This window comes from Ovis aries, chromosome 2, assembly GCF_016772045.2.
Source record: "Ovis aries strain OAR_USU_Benz2616 breed Rambouillet chromosome 2, ARS-UI_Ramb_v3.0, whole genome shotgun sequence".
NCBI classification, from domain to species: domain Eukaryota; kingdom Metazoa; phylum Chordata; class Mammalia; order Artiodactyla; family Bovidae; genus Ovis; species Ovis aries.
Genome location: NC_056055.1, coordinates 29,563,495 through 29,583,424, shown reverse-complemented (window position 1 = coordinate 29,583,424; position 19,930 = coordinate 29,563,495). Strand labels below are relative to the sequence as shown.

At 38.4% G+C, this 19,930-nt stretch overlaps 1 protein-coding gene across 10 annotated transcripts in view; it reads right to left on the bottom strand.

The window, feature by feature from the left end:
* The window catches only part of CDC14B (cell division cycle 14B), a 132,132-nt gene that overhangs the window by 99,019 nt on the left and 13,183 nt on the right, over positions 1-19,930 (bottom strand). Inside the window, exon 2 of one of the 10 annotated variants that reach the window (XM_060409056.1) lies at positions 19,024-19,105. The exons of the other annotated variants lie outside the window; for them this stretch is intronic. The gene's annotated coding sequence lies outside the window, so the exon portion shown is untranslated. The remainder of the gene's footprint in view (positions 1-19,023; positions 19,106-19,930) is intronic. 10 annotated transcript variants of the gene reach the window in all.

Sequence of the window (19,930 nt, the reverse complement as noted above, 5' to 3'; positions counted from 1 at the left end):
GGCAACCCACTCCAGTGTTCTTGCCTGGAGAATCTCAGGGACGGGGGAGCCTGGTGGGCTGCCATCTATGGGGTCACAAAGAGTCGGACACGACTGAAGTGACTTAGCAGCAGCAGCAGCAGCAGCAGCAGTCCTATCAATAAGTAATTTTCTCTCTAAAGAAACTCCTCAAGGAGATTTTTTTCTAAATTACCATGCCAATTTTGCTGCAGTTTTTAACAAAATGGTGTAGAGAGGACTAAAGGTACATATTAAATTTTTAAAAATAGAAACCAAGACAAAAGGTTTAAAAACACTTTTGAAAGAAGTTACAGGAGCAGCCTATGAGTGCTGCCAAGTGTTAGTCGATCAGTCATGTCCGACTCTTTGCAACCCCAAGGACTGTAGCCCTCAAGGCTCCCCTGGCCATGGAATTCTCCAGGCAAGAACAATGGAGTGGGTCTCCATTTCCTTCTCCAGGGGATCTTCCCGACCCAGAGACTGAACCAGGTCTCCTGCATTGCAGGCAGATTCTTTACCATCTGAGCCACCAGGAAAGGGATAGCCTATAATCTTATGAAAAAAAGGCATTCAGGGTAATGCAAATTAAAACAACAATGAAATACCATTTCATACACACTAGAATGGCTAAAGTTAGAATGACAGTACCAATTTTTGAAGATGTGGAACAATTCAAACTTAAATATTGCTAATGGGAATATAAAATGGTGTTACATTTGTTGTTTTTCAGTCCCTAAGTCATGTCTGACTCTTTGTGACCCATGGATTGCAGCACATGTGGCTTCCCTGTCCTTCACTATCTACCAGAATTTGTTCAAATTCATGTCCAGTGAGTCAGTGATGCCATCCAATCATCTCATCCTGTGTCACCCCCTTCTCCTCTTGCCCTCAATTTTTTCTCAGCATCAGGGTCCCTTTCAATGAGTCAACTCTTCATGTCAGGTGGCCAAAGTATTGGAGCTTCAGGTTCAGCATCAGTTCTTCCACTGAATATGCACGGTTGATTTCCTTTGGATTGATTGGTTTGGTCTCCTTGCCATCCAAGGGACTCTCAAGAGTTTTTTCCAGCACCACAATTTGAAAGTGTCAGTTCTTCGAGGCTCAGCCTTCTTTACGGTCCAACTTTCACATCCATACATGACTACTGGAAAAACCATAGCTTTGACTATATGGATCTTTATTGGTAAAGTGATAGCTTTGCTTTTTAACATGCTAAGTTTGTCACAGCTTTCCTTTCAAGGAGCAAGCGTCTTTTAATTTCATGGCTGCAGTCACCAGCCACAATGATTTTGAAGCCAAAGAAAAGAAAATCTGGCTCGACTTTTTCCCCTTCTATTCACCATGAAGTGATGGGGCTGGATGCCATGATCTTAGTTTTTTGAATGCTGAGTTTTAAGCCAGCTTTTTCACTCTCCTCTTTCACCCTCATCAAGAGGCCCATCAGTTACTCTTCACTTTCTGCCATTAGGGCGATACCATCCGCACATCTGAGGTTGTTAATATTTTTCCCAGCAAACTTGATTCCAGTTTGTGAATGCTCCAGCCCAGCATTTCGCATGATGCACTCAGCATACGTTAAATTAACAGGGTGACAATATACAGGCATGTCGTACTCCTTACCCAATTTTGAACCAGTCAGTTGGTGTATGTAAGGTTCTAACTGTTGCTTCTTTACCTGCATACATTTTCCTCAGGAAACAGGTAAGGTGGTCTGGTATTTCCATCTCTTCAACAATTTTCCACAGTACGTTGTGATCCACAGTCAAATGCTTTAGGGTAGTCAATAAAACAGAAGTAGATGTTTTTCTGAAATTCCCTTGCTTTCTCTAAGGTCCAACGAATGTTGGCAATTTGATCTCTGGTTCTTTTGCCTTTTTTAAACCCAGTTTGTACATCTGGAAGTTTTCAGTTCACATAACTGCTGAAGCCTAACTTGAAGGATTTTGAGCATAACCTTACTAGCATGTGAAATGAGCACAACTGTTCGGTAGTCTGAACATTCTTTGGCATTATTCTTCTTTGGGATTAGAATGAAAACTGACCTTTTCCAGTCCTGTGGCTACTGCCTAGTTTTCCAGTTTTGCTGACATATTGAGTGCAGCATTTTAACAGCATCACCTTTCAGGATTTGAAATAGCTCTGCTGGAATTCCATCACCTCCACTAGTTTTGTTCATTGTGATGCTTCCTAAGGCCCACTTGACTTCACACTCCAGGATGCCTGGCTCTAGGTGAGTGACCACACTATCATGGTTATCTGGGTAATTAAGACCTTTTTTGTATAGTTCTTCCATGTATTTTTGCCATCTCTTTTTAACTCTTCTTAATCTCTTCTGCTTCTGTTAGGTTCTTAGCATTTCTGTCCTTTATTGTGCCCATCCTTGCATGAAATATTCCCTTGAAATCTCCAATTTTCTTTAGGTCTCTAGTCTTTTCCCCTTCTACTGTTTTCCTCTACTTCTTTGTATTATTCATGGAAGATAGCCTTTTTATCTCTCCTAGCTATTCTCTGGAACTCTGCATTCAGTTGGGTTTATCTTTCCCTTTCTCCCTTGCTTTTCACTTCTTTTCTTTCCTCAGCTATTGTAAAGCCTTTTCAGACAACCACTATGCCTTCTTGTTTTTCTTTTTCTTTGGGATGGTTTTGGTCACAGCCTCCTGTACAATGTTATGAACCTCTGTCCATAGTTCTTCAGGCACTCTGTCTACCAGATCTAATCCCTTGAATCTATTCGCCACTTTCACTGTATAATTAATTCATAGGGGATTTGATTTAGGTCATACCTGAATGGTCTAGTGGTTTTCCCTACTTTCTTTGAAGTTACATACACTTTCCCTATTACCCTGTCATCCTATTCCTAAGAACATATCCAACAAAAAGTAAAACATGTATCTACAAAAAGACTTATACACAAATATATGTAGCAGTTTTATAATAACCAAAGCTGGACACAACATGAACGTCAATCAACAGGAGAATGGATAAACAGATTGTGGTACATTCATACAATGGAAAATTACTCAGCAAAAACAAACAAATGAAGTCTTGATACACAAAATAAAATGGATGCATCTTTAAGATGCTTATGCAAAGCAAAGAACAGACACAAGAGGTCATGCTGTATGATTACAGATATATAAAATTCAAGAACAGTTAATAGTAGTCTATCCCGATAGAAATCAGAACAGTGATTACTTGGGATAAAAGGGAGTTGAGTGGAAAGGAGCCTAGAAGGAATAGTGGTTCACAGGAGCATAAACTTACTTCAAACTGTATACATAAATCTGTGCATTTTACTAAAAACGAACTAAACTTTGCTTTTTAAAAGCAGAAGAGACAGGGGTTGAGGTAGCCAAAAAGAATCTTGACTGGTACAGATCCATGAAAACACTACAGAATAAATTATTTTGTATAGAATATAATTAAGAACTATGTTGATCTATTAAGTATAAACTACAGACCATGCATGAAAAGTAAATTATACTGCAACTTAAAGAAACCAAAACTAAAAACATACCAGAAGAAACAGTATAGCTATTCTTGCAAGGAGTTTTGAAATATTAAATATTTTTATCCTTCCTCAGTTTATAAAAAGAAAAAGGCTACAAAGTGTTCCTAAAATCTTCATGAAGGAAAATTCACAGAACTAAAGCCTATCTTGTAATAGAAAGATTATCTGCCATTTCTTATATTCTATCAGCCAGATTATTTAAAAAGTACTCTGGATTGAGAATAAGGAGAAAAATGACTCAATATCATGTCATAAGCCTCTAACTAAGACTTGCTTTAAGTAAAATAAACATAGCAGGATATTCTGGAGTTCTTATATCTCTGGTCTAAAAACTAATAATCCAACTCACTCACACTACCAAGAACATCAAAGCCCACTGAAACTTTCTGCAGTGATGGAAATGTTCAATATCTGCTAACATGTGGTTAATGGTCACTATGATAAACACCATAGAATTAAATCCATTGGTTTCTAATCTATACCTTCTGACAAGTGGATAGTAAGAGACAAAGGACTCCACTGTCAGCAACACAAAAGCAAGGGAGCTATGACTTTGCTCTTGCTTTTAGGGCCTTTGGCCCCAAGGCTCCCACAGCACAACTCTGATTTTCTCAGCTGCTTGAAAAGAATGAGAGCACCTGTGGTCAGAAACACACCCTACCTAGCACAATGCCTAGGACACAACAGGCACTCAGAAAATGCCTGTTTAACAAACAAATGTAACTAATGGAAGGACAGACAATGTTCAAAGAAAAGGAAATTCTCATTTATGAGTACATCCTAATCTAGGCACTACACATATTATCTCACTTTTCACCACAGTCTTATGATACAGGTATTATCACTCTCATTTTACAGACTGAAGGCAGTGTCAAGGAAGAATAAGTAACTTACCCAAGGTTACTTGTGAAAACAAGGTAAAACAAAACTTTCAACAAATGTATCCCAAATCATTGCATACATAACAATAATTGCCCTAAAAATGTGGCCTCAAGTAAGCCTATGGAAAAATAATTAAATGGTTCAAGTAAGTGAGTTCCAAAATCTGCTTACTTTATATATCTGTCAAGATTAGTATTTTAGCTTTTTTCCCCGAAAAAAGGGGCAAAAAAACACCAAAAAAGTCATCATATAAAGAAGATGATTTACTTGCAGTTTCCCAGGCTCAAGTCCTTTCAAAACTTTGCTTCCTTGGGGAGCTATGACACCACAGAAGAAACACCCTGAGGGATCCAGGAGGAGAGCTGGAAGCTGCAAACCTTTGTGGAAACTTAAGAAAGAAAGTGCAAGGAGATCCAACCAGTCCACCCTAAATGACACCAGTCCTGGGTGTTCATTGGAAGGACTGATGCTGAGGCTGAAACTCCAGTACTTTGGCCACCTCATGCGAAGAGTTCACTCATTGGAAAAGACCCTGATGCGGGGAAAGATTGAGGGCAGGAGGAGAAGGGGACGACAGAGGATGATATGGCTGGATGGCATCACTGACTCGATGCACATGAGTTTGGGTGAACTCCGGGAGTTGGTGATGGACAGGGTGGCCTGGCGTGCTGCGGTTCATGGGGTCGCAAAGAGTCGGACACGACTGAGCGACTGAACTAAACTGAACTGAACTGAAGAAAGAAAGTGGGATATTCACTGAAAGCCTTCTATTAACCCAGCCACACAGCATTATCCAGCAAAGGAGCACACTACTTTTAATCACAGATTTTCTCAGTAGCAACATTTAGCTCTTTGAGGCAGTAACCCCAAAGACTTTAAGAGAAATTTGTTTATGCTTTGATTTGAGAAGGAAAAAACTCTTTCTAGGTTTGATATAATTTCAAGTTAGCCTTCTTTACGTTTTATTTTTTTTTAAGTTTTAGGAGAATTCATGAAAAATCCAGGAATTTCCATGTTCATGCTGAATTATATTTAATCTATTTTATCGATGAAGTGATATTTACCTAATAACTATGAAGCAACTTTATACTTTACAGTATTATTTAGTTATCATTGAAAAACTATCTGAAAACAAGAGTGAAATCTTCCTGTTGAAAACAATCATAAAGTCCTAAGTATTCTGATCAAATTTACAACTAGTAAGTATATTTTATTGTCTTTGTTTAAATCGAGTGGATATGTGCAAGGATTCTCTTTACGTTTAATCATACATCTTAAATTTTCCTAAACAATTCTAATTTTAAACATTCTGTTCCATTCTTAAAAGCAGCCCTTATAATTGTCAGATGCACTTACTTGCTTAAGATATAGGTAAAACATTCTCTGAAATCTGTATTCTTGGTATCAAAGAGCCTAATAAATTCCAGGAAGAAATGCCACACAAATAACTATGCTCAGATTAGTATGAAATAGAAACAGATGCAAAACTGAGTTTTCAACAATGATAAATTCTTTTTGTGCTCTTTTGATCACAGCATAAAACAGTATAAATTTACCATCTTAACCACTTGTAAGTGTACAGTAGTGTTAACTATATATGCCTTGGGCAGTACATCTGTAGAACTTTTCATCTTGAAAAATTGAAACTCTATACCCATCGAACAGCAACTTCCCCCAACAATGGCAATTACCAATTAGTTTCTATTTCCAAACAATAGGTTACTTTAGATTGCACATAACTGGAATCATACATTATTCATCTTTTGTGACTGGCTTGTTTCACTTAGCATAATTTCTTCAAGGTTCATCCACATTATAGCCTATAACAGGGTTGCTCTTTTTAAGACTGAATACAGATATGTATTCACACATACATATATGATGTATACATCAACAGACATATATGTTGCTCTACATATTTATGACATTTTCATTATATATTCATCTATCAATGGGCAATTCCACGTCTTGGCTTTGTGAAAAATGCTGCAGTGAACACGTGTGTGTAACTATCTCTTCAAGAGCCTGTTTTTAATTCTTTTGGATAAATACCCAGAAGTGGGACTGCTGAATCATACAGAAGTTCAATTTTTAATTTTTTCAGGAACCCCTGTACCCTTTTCCATAGCAGCTGCACCATTTTCCGTTTCCATCAACAGTACACAAAGGTTCCAGTTTTTCCACATCCTTGCCAACACTTCTTACTTTGAGCATGTGTTGGAGTTGTTTTGGTTTTGGTTAGTGGCCATCCCAACATGTATGAGACACCTTATTGTGGTTTTGATTTGTATTTCCCTAGTAATAGTGCTGAGCATTTTTCTCATATGCTGTGTGACATCTTTAAAAAATTATTATTAGCAGCAGCAGATGTATATATACCTATCTGCCCCCAGTTTTTGGCACAGAGTTCCTAAAACCTTGTGATTTCCTAAGTGATAAGAACACTAGGAGTGTTTTTTATTCTAATATTTGGTCTTTGACCCATGTTCCTGAGACCAGGATACCAAATCCCTTAGAATTTCCAGGGTATCAAGAGAGTCTCTAGTTCTAAAGAGGTGACCCTGGTGGGCTCCAGGATGGGGTATGGTCTCCAGAAAGATCAAGCTATATTAGAAACTGAGAGGTTTCAGCCCTGACCCAAATTCGATATATGAGAGAGGGGCTGAAAATGAAGTTGATATCACGCCTAAGTCAGGAAGCCTAGATAAAAATCCTAATAGTATGAGTTTTGAGAGTTTCTAGGTTCATAAACACAGAGAGGTGCTGGGAGAGTGGTGGGCCCTGAGCGGGTGAGAAAGCTCTGTGCCCCTTCGGCATCTCTTCCATCTGGATATTTAATTATATCCTATGTTATATCCTTTTTTATAATAAACTGGCAAACAGTAAGTAAACTGATTTCCTAAGTTCTATAATTGAATTAATCAAACCTGAGCCAGGATTGTGAGAACCTCTGATTAATAGCTGATTGGTCAAAGCAGAGGTAACAACATGGATTGTTGATTGGCAGGGGGTGCATAGTCTTGTGGGACTGAGTACTTAACCTGTGAGCTCTGACACTAGCAACAGATAGATACCGTCAGAATTAAATTGTAGAGCACCCAGCTGGTGTCACAGAATTGCTTGGCGTGGGGAAAACCAGAAATGTCAGAAGTGAAGTGTTCAGTGTGGGAGTAAAGGAGCTTGCACAGGAGGAAAGACTCTGAAATCTTTTCCCAGTACAATCTATTGGCTATTTGTATATCTTCTTTGAAACGTCTATTCAACTTTTGCCCATTTTTTAATTGGATTGTTTATTTTCTGTTGAGTTGTAGGAGGATTTATATATTCTGGATATTTAACACCTAATATTAACTCATTTACCAGATACATGGTTTGCAAATATTTTTCCCATTCCATAGGTTGTCTTTCACTGTATTGATTCTGTCCTTTAACAAGCAGAAGTTTGACGTAGTCCTATTTGCCTGTTTTTGCTTTTGTTGCCTGCTTTGGCGCATATCCAAGAAATCACTGCCAACTTCAGTCCCTTATGTTTTCTCATAGGAGTTTTACAGTTTTTGGTCTTACTGAAATTCTGAGCTCATTTTTGTATATGATGTAAGGTAAGAGTCCAGCTTTATTCTTCTGCATGTGAATACCCAGTTTTCCCATCACCATTGTTGAAGAGACTATCCTTTCCCTATTGTGCAACCTTGGCACCTTTGTTTAAAAGTATTTGACCATATACATGATGGTTTATTCTGGGGCTCTACTCTGTTCCATTGGTCTATATCTATCTTTATGCCAGTATAATACTGGTTTGTTGTTTTTTGTTTGTTTTTTATTTTTATTTTTTACTGTTTAAAATACCTTTATTTAGATGTACTTTATGCACAATAAACTGCACATATTTAAAATCAACTTTGATATCCACATACACAATGAATCAAGATAGATATTTTCATTACCACCTAAAGTTTCCTCTTGTGCCTCTGTAATCCATTCCCCCTTCCACATCCATCCCTAGGCAACCACTTATTTATATTCTGTCACTTAAAACAATTTGAGAATTTTTAGAATTTTATATAAATGGAATCTTAATGCTTCTTTTTATCAGTGTTGTTTCACTTCACCTAGTGACTTCAAGGTCCATACGGTTTGCTGTACTTATCAACAGTTCTTTCCTTTATATTGCTTAATAGTATTATTCCATTGTATGAATATATAACAACTTGATAATCCATTTGCCTGTTAATGGATACTTACTGGTTTTTAATTTTTACCTATTAACAAAGAAAGCTGCCTTGAACATTCATGTAGAAGTCTTTGTGTGGACAGATGTTATCTTTTCTCTTTGGTAAACACCTAACAGTGGGATCACTGGGACATGTATGTTTAGCTTTTTAAGCAACTGACCAGCTGGTTTCCATCATGGCTGCATCATTTCACACTCGTCAGGACAGGATATGAGAGTTCTAAATGCTCCGCACCCTCCTCAACACTTGGTACAGTGAGTTTTTAAAATATTTGCCCTTTTTATTGCTGAGTACCATATTATTTTGATTACTATAGCTTTGCAATATGTTTTGAAATCAAAAGTGTGAAGCCTAAGCTTTGTCTTTCTATATGAATTTTAGGATGTTTTTTCAATTTCTACAAATATGCCATTGGCACTTTGATAGGGATTGCTTTTGGCAGTATGGACATTTTAATAATATTAAGTCTTCCAATTCACAGACAGGGAAAGTCCTTCTATTTATTTGTGTCTTTGTTTTAATTTCTTACAGCCACGTACAACTCTAAGTTTTTAAAAGGCCATTCTGCTTCAGAAGCAAATTCCTAACTCACCTATCAAATAAAGAAATCTATTCATTGAATACAATCACTATTAGCCATACTAACTTACTCTACATAGTTCAAAAACAGGTAGCTAAACAAGGGTATTAATAGAGTCTTATTTACAAGAGCTAAATTAAGATAAAATACCAACAAGATCAGAATGATAAATCTCTAAACTTTAATAATTAAAAACAAAGCCGTGAGGTAATCATCTACATTGTAAATGTTGTATTAATGTAGTTATAGTAACTCTTCAGTCTTTATTCTAACATCTAAACATTGACTAGCCATTTCTACCTTCCAAACCCTTTGGTAGGCACTGTGAAGCCTAAGTAAGATTAAAGTATTCTTCATAAAGAGTTCAGCTAATTGCTCAGAAAACTATTAATACGTGAAATAAACAGAAGAGAAAAAATACCATTTATAAAAGTAATAACAAAGATTAAAGTACCTAAGAAAAAAAGGGTTAAAACTTGTTAAAAGTGTAAGACATTGTACAGTATGAAATTTTAACACATTAATGAGTTACTAAAGACTTGAGCAAACAATAAGCTATACCACGTTTGTGGACAGGAGAGCCATCATCCTAAAGATTTCTTTTTTTTTTTTTTTTTGTCCAAGTTAATTCATATAAGTAACCAGCAAGATTTTTTGTTTGTTTATGGAATAGGCAAGTTGATCCTAAAATTCATATGGAAAGATATGCAAGAACAAATAGGAACAGCTGGAGAAAAAGTTGTTTTTTTAAAAAATGAGTTCTAAGATGGAGTTAGCACTATCAGATATTACTCCATTACTAATACAGACTATTCCTAGTACCCAGTAGACATATATACAACAGAACAAAAGTTCTGAAATAGACCCAGCCACGTACAGGAACTCAACACATGACAAAGATGATAAATCAAATTGGATGTTGAATAAATAAACAGTATTAGGTAGCCACCTGAAAAAGTAAATAGAAGCAATTCCATGACCTCAGAGCAGAATAAATTTCAAATGGAGAAAATATTTAAATGAAATGAAAACAGAAAATATATAAGAAAACAGGATTTCCACTGCTAGCCAAGATAGAATAACAGAGACCTGATTTACTACTCCTCCTTTAAAAAATTTTTAATCAGACAAAATACATTAAATAATGGTTTTCAGGACTCTGGATTTCAGGCAATAGAAGGCAGCAATCCCCAAGACACAGCAAATTTAAAAAAAAATCAGCCGTACAATTACCCCCAGTTTATGGCTACTGCACAGAGAGGATAAACCAAGACAGAACCCAACAGACACGGAGCTGTGATGAAACTGAATCCAAGGAACCAAGGAGCAAAAGTTCACAGTACAGAGTACCAAAGAGAAGGAAGCTGCAAAGAGGGAACCCTGCGCATGTGTGCCCAGCCACGTCTGGCTCTTTGCGACCCCATGGACTGTAGCCCACCAGGCTCCTCTGTTCATGGAATTTTCCAAGCAGGAATACTGGAGCAGGTTGCCATTTCCTATTCCAGGGATCTTCCTAACCCAGGGATCAAACCCAAGCTTTACTACTGAGATACCTGGGAAGTCTGAGGGAATCTCAGAGATCTGTAAAAACTCTCCAACATTTGAGAGTACAGAACACACATGCTAGGAAACTGCTGAAGTCCACCTGAAAGGATTACAGCCAACAGTGTCTGGCATTCACACAAGCTGTGAGAGTACTTGTTTTCCCAGGTCATTTTGTGAAAATTCCTAAGTTGCAGAGGCCACTGGGTAAGACTCAGGAAGGTCTTGCCCCAATAATGAATAATTCGTTCTCAACTGAGCACTGATCCAGCCCCACTTAATACATAAAAGCAAGAACTGAAAGTATGAAATTAGTAACTTTACTGCATTCCTGGACAAAACTTAGTTAAGATTGATAAAAATACAAAAATATCCAGCAGCCACTAAAGTAAAATTTAGCATCCAATCAAAGACTGCCAGGCATGCAAGGAACCAGAAAAATAGGACCCACTATGAAGGGACTAATCAATCAATCAAAATTGACCTAGAACTGAGGGACAAGTTAGAATTAGCAGAAAAAAAATTAAAAGTTATCATAACAGCGTTTATATGTTCAGTAAGTAGATGAAAATATATGTCCACCTAAGCTTATACACACACACACGTTTAATGTGATCTAGTTATACAATGGCATATTTTTCAGCCATAAAAAGAAATGAAGTATGGTACATGCTATAAGATGGATGAACCTCACAAACATCATGCTAAGTAAAAGAAACTAGTCATATCACTAATAGCATAATCCTGTTTCTATGAAATACCCAAAATCTACAATGACAGAAAGTAGATTAGCGGTTACCCAGGGCTGGAATAAGAAGGTGAAAGGAATGGGAAGTCATTGCTATTAGGTACAAGGTTTCTTTGTTGAATAACAAAAATGTTCCAAAATTAGATTATGAGAATAGTCATACAACTCTGTAAATATACTAATTATCCCCCAAAATAATATTTTAAAAATATTTAGTATTTAAATACTACATAAAATGTATTACAAAAAATAAACCACTGAAACGTACACTTTAAATGACTGGATTATATGGTACGTGAATTATATCTCAAAAGGCTTTTATTTTTTAAATAGAGTAAAAAAAAAAAGTAGACACAGAGGCTACAAAAAAAGGTCTAAATTGAGCTTTTCTAAAAATGAAAACTATAATCTATGAGATAAAAATTACATTGGATTTGATTAATGGCTAATAAAAAAATAGGAAAATAATAGTAAATTTTAAGGTATAGCAGTAAACCTATTCAAATGAAAGTGAGAGGGGGAAAAAAAAAATCCAAAAAAAACTGAACCATCAGTGAGCTCTTAGGCAGCTTAAAATGGCCTAAATATATATATTTTAAAAGGCCTAATATATAAGTAATTGTATATTAAGGAAGGGGAGCAGGCAGAAAAAAATATTTAAAGAAATAATAGTTGAAAGTTTCCTGAATTGATAAACTCTTTAAACCCACAGATACAAGAAATTCAAAGAGTCTTAAGCACAAAGTGAAGAAAAATATGCCATAATCAAATTCTCAAAACCAATGATAAAGAGAAAATCTTAAAAGCAGCCAGAGGAAAAAGCATGCATTACATCAGAGAAACAAAGATAAGGATATCAGATTTCTTGTAGGAACCAATGTAACTGATAAGACAACAGAACAAGGTCTTTAAAAGTGCAGAAAGAAAAAAGAAAAAGGCCAGCCTTGAATCCCATACTAAGCAAAAACCTTTCAAAAGTAAAGGCATTTTTAAACACTCAAAAGATAAAAGAGATCTGAACTATAAGAAATGTTTAAAAAAAAAAAAAAAACCTTCAGGCAGAAGGAAAATGATACCTTTTGGAATTCTGGCTCTACACAAAGGAATGAAGAGCACTAGCAGTGGTAACCACATGGTAAACACAGAAGACTTTTCTCAATTGCTCTTTAAAAGCTGATTGCTTTAACAAAAGTGAAAACAATGCAACACGGGGCTTATAACATACATGTAAGTAAAATGCTTAAGAACAACAGCATACAGGCCAGGGTGGGAGAATTAAACACCTAACAATTCGTTAATCACTTTGTTGAGATAAAGTTATGACTTAAAATCCTCTTAAATCATTAAGAGGAATGATTAGCCGGTTCACTTACAGATTTTGCGAGGCAAGACACATCACAACCACAACTCTAACATAATCAAAAGGCAAATGATAAAGAGAAAACACATTTTTAAGTCATCACAGATAATAATTTCCTAATAATATACATGGGGTTCCTGGAACCAATCCCCAATGGATACTGAGGGACAACAGTATTTACCTATCCATAATATCAAGTCCTAACCAATACCGGTTAGAACTCCATGCTTTCCCTGCCAAGAGTCCAGATTCAATCCCTGGTCAGAGAACTGAGATCCCACAAGATGTGCAGTGGGGCCAAAAATAATACAAAAAAAATAAATAAATAAATAAACCAAGTTTTAAAAACTATGAAGGTACTTTACGAAGGGACAAAGGGGAAAAAGAGGGGTTATTCTAAATAGAGCTTATATTTACAACCTAGAAACCATGATAGGAATCCATGGCTTACAACCTGTAAATATTTCTACCAATTTTATGAAAATTAATGTACATTTTCCTCGGTAGAGGAGCCACAAAGAAATACATAATTATATATCCATATACTGAAATAATATACGTCCTCTAAGACATATTTGAAAGCAAAAGTAAAAGTCACTCAGTCTTGACTGACTCTTGCAACCCCATGGGCTATACAGTCCACGGAATTCTCCAGGCCAGAATACTGGAGTGGGTAGCCTTTCCCTTCTCCAGGGGATCTTCCCAACCCAGGAATTGAACAGGGATCTCCTGCATTGCAGGTGGATTCTTTACCAACTGAGCTATCAGGGAAGACATATTTAGACACGTACTTATTTTTAGGACAATGAAAGATTCCGCTGTGACATAAGTGGAAAAAAGTAATGATAAAATTATTTCATGTTTATCTTATTCATATGAAAATATATCTCTTTACAGAGATACAAATATACACTGAACAATCTAATAGGCTAACTTGCTCACCTAAAAGGCACATTCCTGTCTCTCTGTGGTTGGGTGGGACCACGTGATAATTCTAGCCAATGAACTATAATGAAAATGGGTATTTAATTGTTGATCAAGGCACTCCACAGCATTCTTTTCCCCTCTGGCACAGAGACCAGCTGTATTAGAGACTGTTCTGCTTATAAGCCTCGGTTCCCAAACAATTACAATAAGCAGAAACCCTTGCCAATCCACCGTGGCTGTGAAACAGAAACAAGAATTAAATCTTTCTTTTAAACTAGGGGCTTCGGTCGTGGCTCAACTGGTAAAGACTCTGCCTACAATGCAGGAGACCTGGGTTCAATTCCAGGGTTAGGAAGATCCTCTGGAGAAGGGAACGGCTACCCACTCCAGTATTCTGGCCTGGAGAATTCGATGGTCACAAAGAGCCCAACATGACTGAGTGACTTTCACTGTCACTTTAAACAGCTGAGATTGAGAAGCAGCTTATTATTACAGTATAACCAAGCCTAAACTAACTGATAGAGACCACTCATGCTAGTAAAATCACTGATCTTTTTCTTTTCTTTATGTGATGTCTTTTTAAAAACGAGCACCTGTATCTTAAGAGACTTTATTTGGAGGTGGAGGACAGACACAGGTTTTAGCATGGGCCTTAGCATGAAGCAGATACTGACTCAACTCAGAGGCTTTTATCATCACATCTTAATTTAGAGCAGCTTGAAAGCATGATCAACTAGGATCTTCCAGCTTGCTTTGTTCCAATTCTGTGCTCACTGAGCAACCTAAGAGCAGTAAAGAAAAACAAAAAGGCAAGGTACAGATCAGTGCGACTAATGAACCATAATTTGCATGCGAGGACACAAACATACATACATCTGCACACACAAACATACATATATTTGTAAATACATAGAAAATCTCTGGTAAGTCGTAGAGGAGGTCAGCTTTGTCAACTGATCCTGAAGAGGGGAAATAAGCCACTAGGTGACAGATGAGAGTGGGAATCTTACTCTCTGCTGTTTATACTTTTGTAGCTTTTAAACTTGAACCATGTGCATGTATTATCTAAAAAATAAAAAAAGGAAAAACAGGCAACTCTAGGTGAAGAGTATACTGAGTGCTGTTTAGTGGGCCATATTTCAAAACCAGAAAGCCTAACAAAGGGACTTGCATGGACCAATGATAAACATGTCAGGAACCCAGGATCAGGAATGCACCTCAAGTACAAGGAACATGATTACATAGGGCAGGAAAGATCCACAGCACTAGTTTTTCTAATAGGTTCTAAAAGCTGCCCACTGATATTCAGGAAAATGATGAAAAACTATCTCTAATGTCTCCAAAGTTGAGGCTTTTAATAATGAATCTTGATCTTCTGTGAAAGCTTCAGCATTGTTAAATTCCAACTCTTAACAAGATTCCCACCCCCCACCCCACCCCCAACCCCCCCCAACAGACTGAATTACTGTTTCCAAAGAAAATGAAAATGAGCTATGCAAAGCTTTATTTATATGTGAAAAGCATCCTAAAGTAGGAAAAGAACTCTTACTTACACTATATAAGGTAAACTGTAATTTCCCCTACTTTGTATCCGTGTAACACTTTGTACACACATTATACAGTGATTTTAAACTCTTGAGCAATCATTAATAAATCAATCGTTTCATTTATCTTGAACCATTCACAAGAGTACCTAACACTCGCTACCTGGCTTTACTAGAAATAAACGACATACGGTAGCTGACTTCATAGGCACAAACTCCATTTAGCCGAGGATGAGGAGTTCCTGGAAATGGCACTTGCTCAGAGTCCGCAGTGTCCAAGAAGATCAGATCTGGCATTCTACACTGACAATGGCTCAGCTCCTTCCAGTCACTTCACATTCACTGAAGTCAGGACTGTCTCTGGTCCTAATGTTTCTAGACGCTAACCACACAACTGTGAGTTAAACCTCCAAGGTACAGTGCTCTTTATTAAGCTTTTCATTAAATCAAAGAACTTCCAACTATCCTTAATTACACACAAATCTTTACACCTTGTTTCCTGAAACAATTCCTTGCAAAGGCCTCTTTAAGCTCGCATCTTACAGCTTAGTACTCTCCTATTGGGTCTTTCCAGAGAAGGCAATGGCACCCCACTCCAGTACTCTTGCCTGGAAAATCCCATGGATGGAGAAGCCTGATAGGCTGCAGTCCATGGGGTCGCTAAGTCCATGGGGGCATGACTGAGCGACTTCACTTTCACTTCACTCTCATGCATTGGAGAAGGAAATGGCAACCCACTCCACTGTTCTTGCCTGGAGAATCCCAGGGACGGGGGAGCCTGGTGGGCTGCTGTCTATGGGGTCGCACAGAGTTGGACACGATTGAAGCAACTTAGCAGCAGCAGCAGCAGCATTGGGTCTTTCTAACAAACGCACTGTGCCTTTTCTCAACATCTGCAATCAAAATTGCCCCACCAGGACAAAGCACAGGGACAATAACATTCAACTCAGATAATGGTTGAGGGCTAAGTAGCTAAGAATACACTAGTAGCACTAAGAGCATGTAGAAAAAATTTAACTATACCATAACCAACTGCAGGGGTCACCCGCCTATTCTCCCCTTCTCAGCACAGAATCTAATGATACCAACATTGTTTCAGGACCTTCTCCCACCTGCAGGGCCCATGTGGGCTGCTTTCACAGCACTTCAAAAGTATCACTCACCCTCTGAGCTGCTGCTGCTGCTAAGTCGCTTCAGTCGTGTTCGGCTCTGTGTAACCCCGTGCGACCCCACAGACGGCAGCCCACCAGGCTCTACTAATGTACAAATATCTCAGCTCCCTCCACCCTCACTTGTTCTATAGTGGCTCCCAGATTTCCTGTGGACTCAAACTTCAGCTGCTGCTGCTGCTGCTGCTAAGTCGCTTCAGTCATGTCCAACTCTGTGCAACCCCGTAGACGGCAGCCCATGAGGCTCCCCGTCCCTGGGATTCTCCAGGCAAGAACACTGGAGTGGGTTGCCATTTCCTTCTCCAATGCAGGAAAGTGAAAAGTGTAAGTCGCTCAGTCGTGTCCAACTCTTAACGACCCCATGACTGCGGTCCACCAGGCTCCTACGTCCATGGGATTTTTCAGGCAAGAGTGCTGGAGTGGGGTGCCACTGCCTTCTCCGAAACTTCAGCTACCACAATAGAAACTTGCTTGGCAAGCACCTCCTGACCCTCTCACTTACCTATTCACTCTACTTTGACAACTGCCGAAGACCATCTCCTAAAGAAAGTACTTGCCTTGGAATCCTTAACTCAGTCTGTTTGCAGGGTACAGGTACAAGAAACAAGACAGTGACTGCAGTTTTATGTATGCCTATTTATAACTAGTAGAATGTTTTGATGGCAACAAAGCAGTACTACATATGCCTAAGTTAAATGGGTTGTGTAAAAGGTACACCAAAAACTGGCATTATTTAAAAATTGCTTTTGAGGCAAAAGGGCTTCCCTGATAGCTCAGTTGGTAAAGAATCCGCCTGCAGTTCGATTCCTGGGTCAGGAAGATCCACTGGAAAAGGGATAGGGCTACCTACTCCAGTATTCTTGGACTTCCCTTGTGGCTCAGCTGGTAAAGAATCCGCCTGCAATGAGGGGAGACCTGGGTTCGATCCCTAGGTTGGGAAGATGCCTTGGAGAAGGGAAAGGCCACCCACTCTAGTATTCTGGCCTGGAGAATTTCATGGACTGTAGAGTCCATGGGGTTGCAAAGAGTCAGACACGACTGAGTGACTTTCACTTTCACTTTGTGGCATAAAACAACAAAATTTATTAATCCTATTCATAAATCTTAACATTAGAATAATACTTGTTTTTTGAAATCATTTTAAAATACAATCCTTAATCCAAAGCATGGATTTTTTTAAAATACAAGTTTATCGCTTAGCCTTTGGAATATTTAACATTTTTATTTTAGAAATTCCCAAAAGCATTTAAAAAAAATCCTTTAGCACTGAGCCTGGAAATGGTTTTTTTTTAATCTATCAACTTAGCCTCTAAAAATGTATTTGTTCAAAATAATCTGAGTAGGTCCTATTAAATAATACTTTAAGGTTTATCTCCCTTTTCCTGCCCTCTTGAGTAAGACAGATTTCATTAAATAAAGTATTTTTCCATTTTGGAGCAAAGTTGTTATTTCATTCAAGTTAACTGCAGTGTCTTGACATTTGTTACTATTGGCAAATAAGAGCAGGACACAAGGGGGAGGGAGGAAGAGGATATTTCCCCCATGCTGGAACAGAAACTATCTCCAGTCCCAACAATCATCCTATATACACACAAATGTCACCATAGTAGTCGCAATGGTACTCTTAGGAGGAAGGAGAAAGCAGACTTCTGTGTGTTACTATGATCAAAAACAGTTCCTGTGGGTTCAGCATGGGAATGTTAGAGAATCTTTTATAACACAGCTCACACCTCTTTTCCAAGTATCCTAATATTTCAGAGGCATCTGTCTTTTGAGTGTCCATGACATTCACAGATAAGTCCTCCATGCAATACAGGTGATATAGAGAGATACTCATATATAGGTATAGATATCACCCAGTTCTGTGTACTGAAGTCACTTCCCAGAGATCCGGGGTCAAGTATGAAATCTCTATCACAGCTCTTGCAGGACCCATTGCAAGGAAGAAACTATAAAATGCACTCAAACATATCCTAAGTGGATTTTTACTTCAAGCCTTTTTAGTCACAATAGTTTAAAATTAGACTTTGTGTTAGATTTCCAGTTCAAGATGGCAGAATAGAAAGATGTGTGCTTATCTCCTGCTGCAAGAGCACCAAATTCGCAACTAGCTGTTGAACAACCATTGACAGGAGGGCACTGGAACTCACCAAAAAAAGATACCCCACATCCAAAGACAAATTAGAAGCTGCAACAAGACAGTTAGGAGGGGCACAATCATGATAAAATCAAATCCCATATCTGCTGGGTGGGTAACCCACAAACTAGAGAACAATAATACCAAAGAAGTTCTCTCACTGCTGTGAACATTCTAAGCCCCACATCAGGCTTCTCAGCCTGGGGACAACAAAGGGAAGGGAGATCCCCAGGGTATCTGACTTTGAAGGCCAGCAGGATTTGATTACAGGACTTCCACAGGACTGGGGGAAACAGAGATTCCACTCTTGGAAGGCACAAACAAAATCTTACATGCAACAAGACCCAGGGGAGTGGAGCAGTGACCCCTCAGGAGACTGAACCAGACATACCTGCTAGTGCTGGAGGGTCTCCTGTGGAGGCATCAGTCAGCAGTGGCTCACCGTGGGCACAGGCTCACTGGCAGCAGCAGTCCTGGAAGGGGCCCCTTGGCATAAGTCCTCTTGGAGGTCCCCACTAACCCTACCATAGAGCCCTACCCCAGGCCAAACAACTAACAGAGAGGGAGCACAACCCCACCCATCAGCAGACAACTGGATTAAAGTTTTACCAGAGCAAGACCTAGTTTTTCTATCTGCCAGTCCCTCCCATCAGGCAGCTGATACAACCCTCTTAGCCTCCTCCATCAGACGGCAGACAGAAGAAGCAAGAAGAACCACAATCCCACAGCTAGAACAAAAACCACATTACAGAAACTTAAGCAGGATGAAAAAGCAAAAAGTTATGTATCAGATGAAGGGACACAATAAAACCCCAGAAAAACAACTAAATGTAGTGGAGATAGGCAACCTTCCAGAAAAAGAACTTAGAATAATGATAGTGGAGATGATTCAGGACCTTGGGAAAACAACGGAGAAGGTGCAAGACCTAGAACTAAAGAACAAACAAACAGATGAATAATACACTAGAAGAAATCAACGGAATAATTGAGGCAGAAGCACAGATAAATGACCTGGAGGACAGAATGGTCGAAATCACTGCTACAGAACGGAATATAGAAAACAGAATGAAAACAATGAAGACAGCCTAAGAGACATCTGAGACAACATTAAATACACCAACATTCACATTACAGGGGCCTAAGAAGGTGAAGAGAAAGAAAAAGGACCTGAGAAAATACTGAAGAGATAGCAGCTGAAAACTTTCCAAACATGGGAAAGGAAATAATCAAGTTCAGGAAGCACAGAGAGTTCCAGGCAGGATAAACCCAAGGAGGAACACCCCAAGACATACACTGAC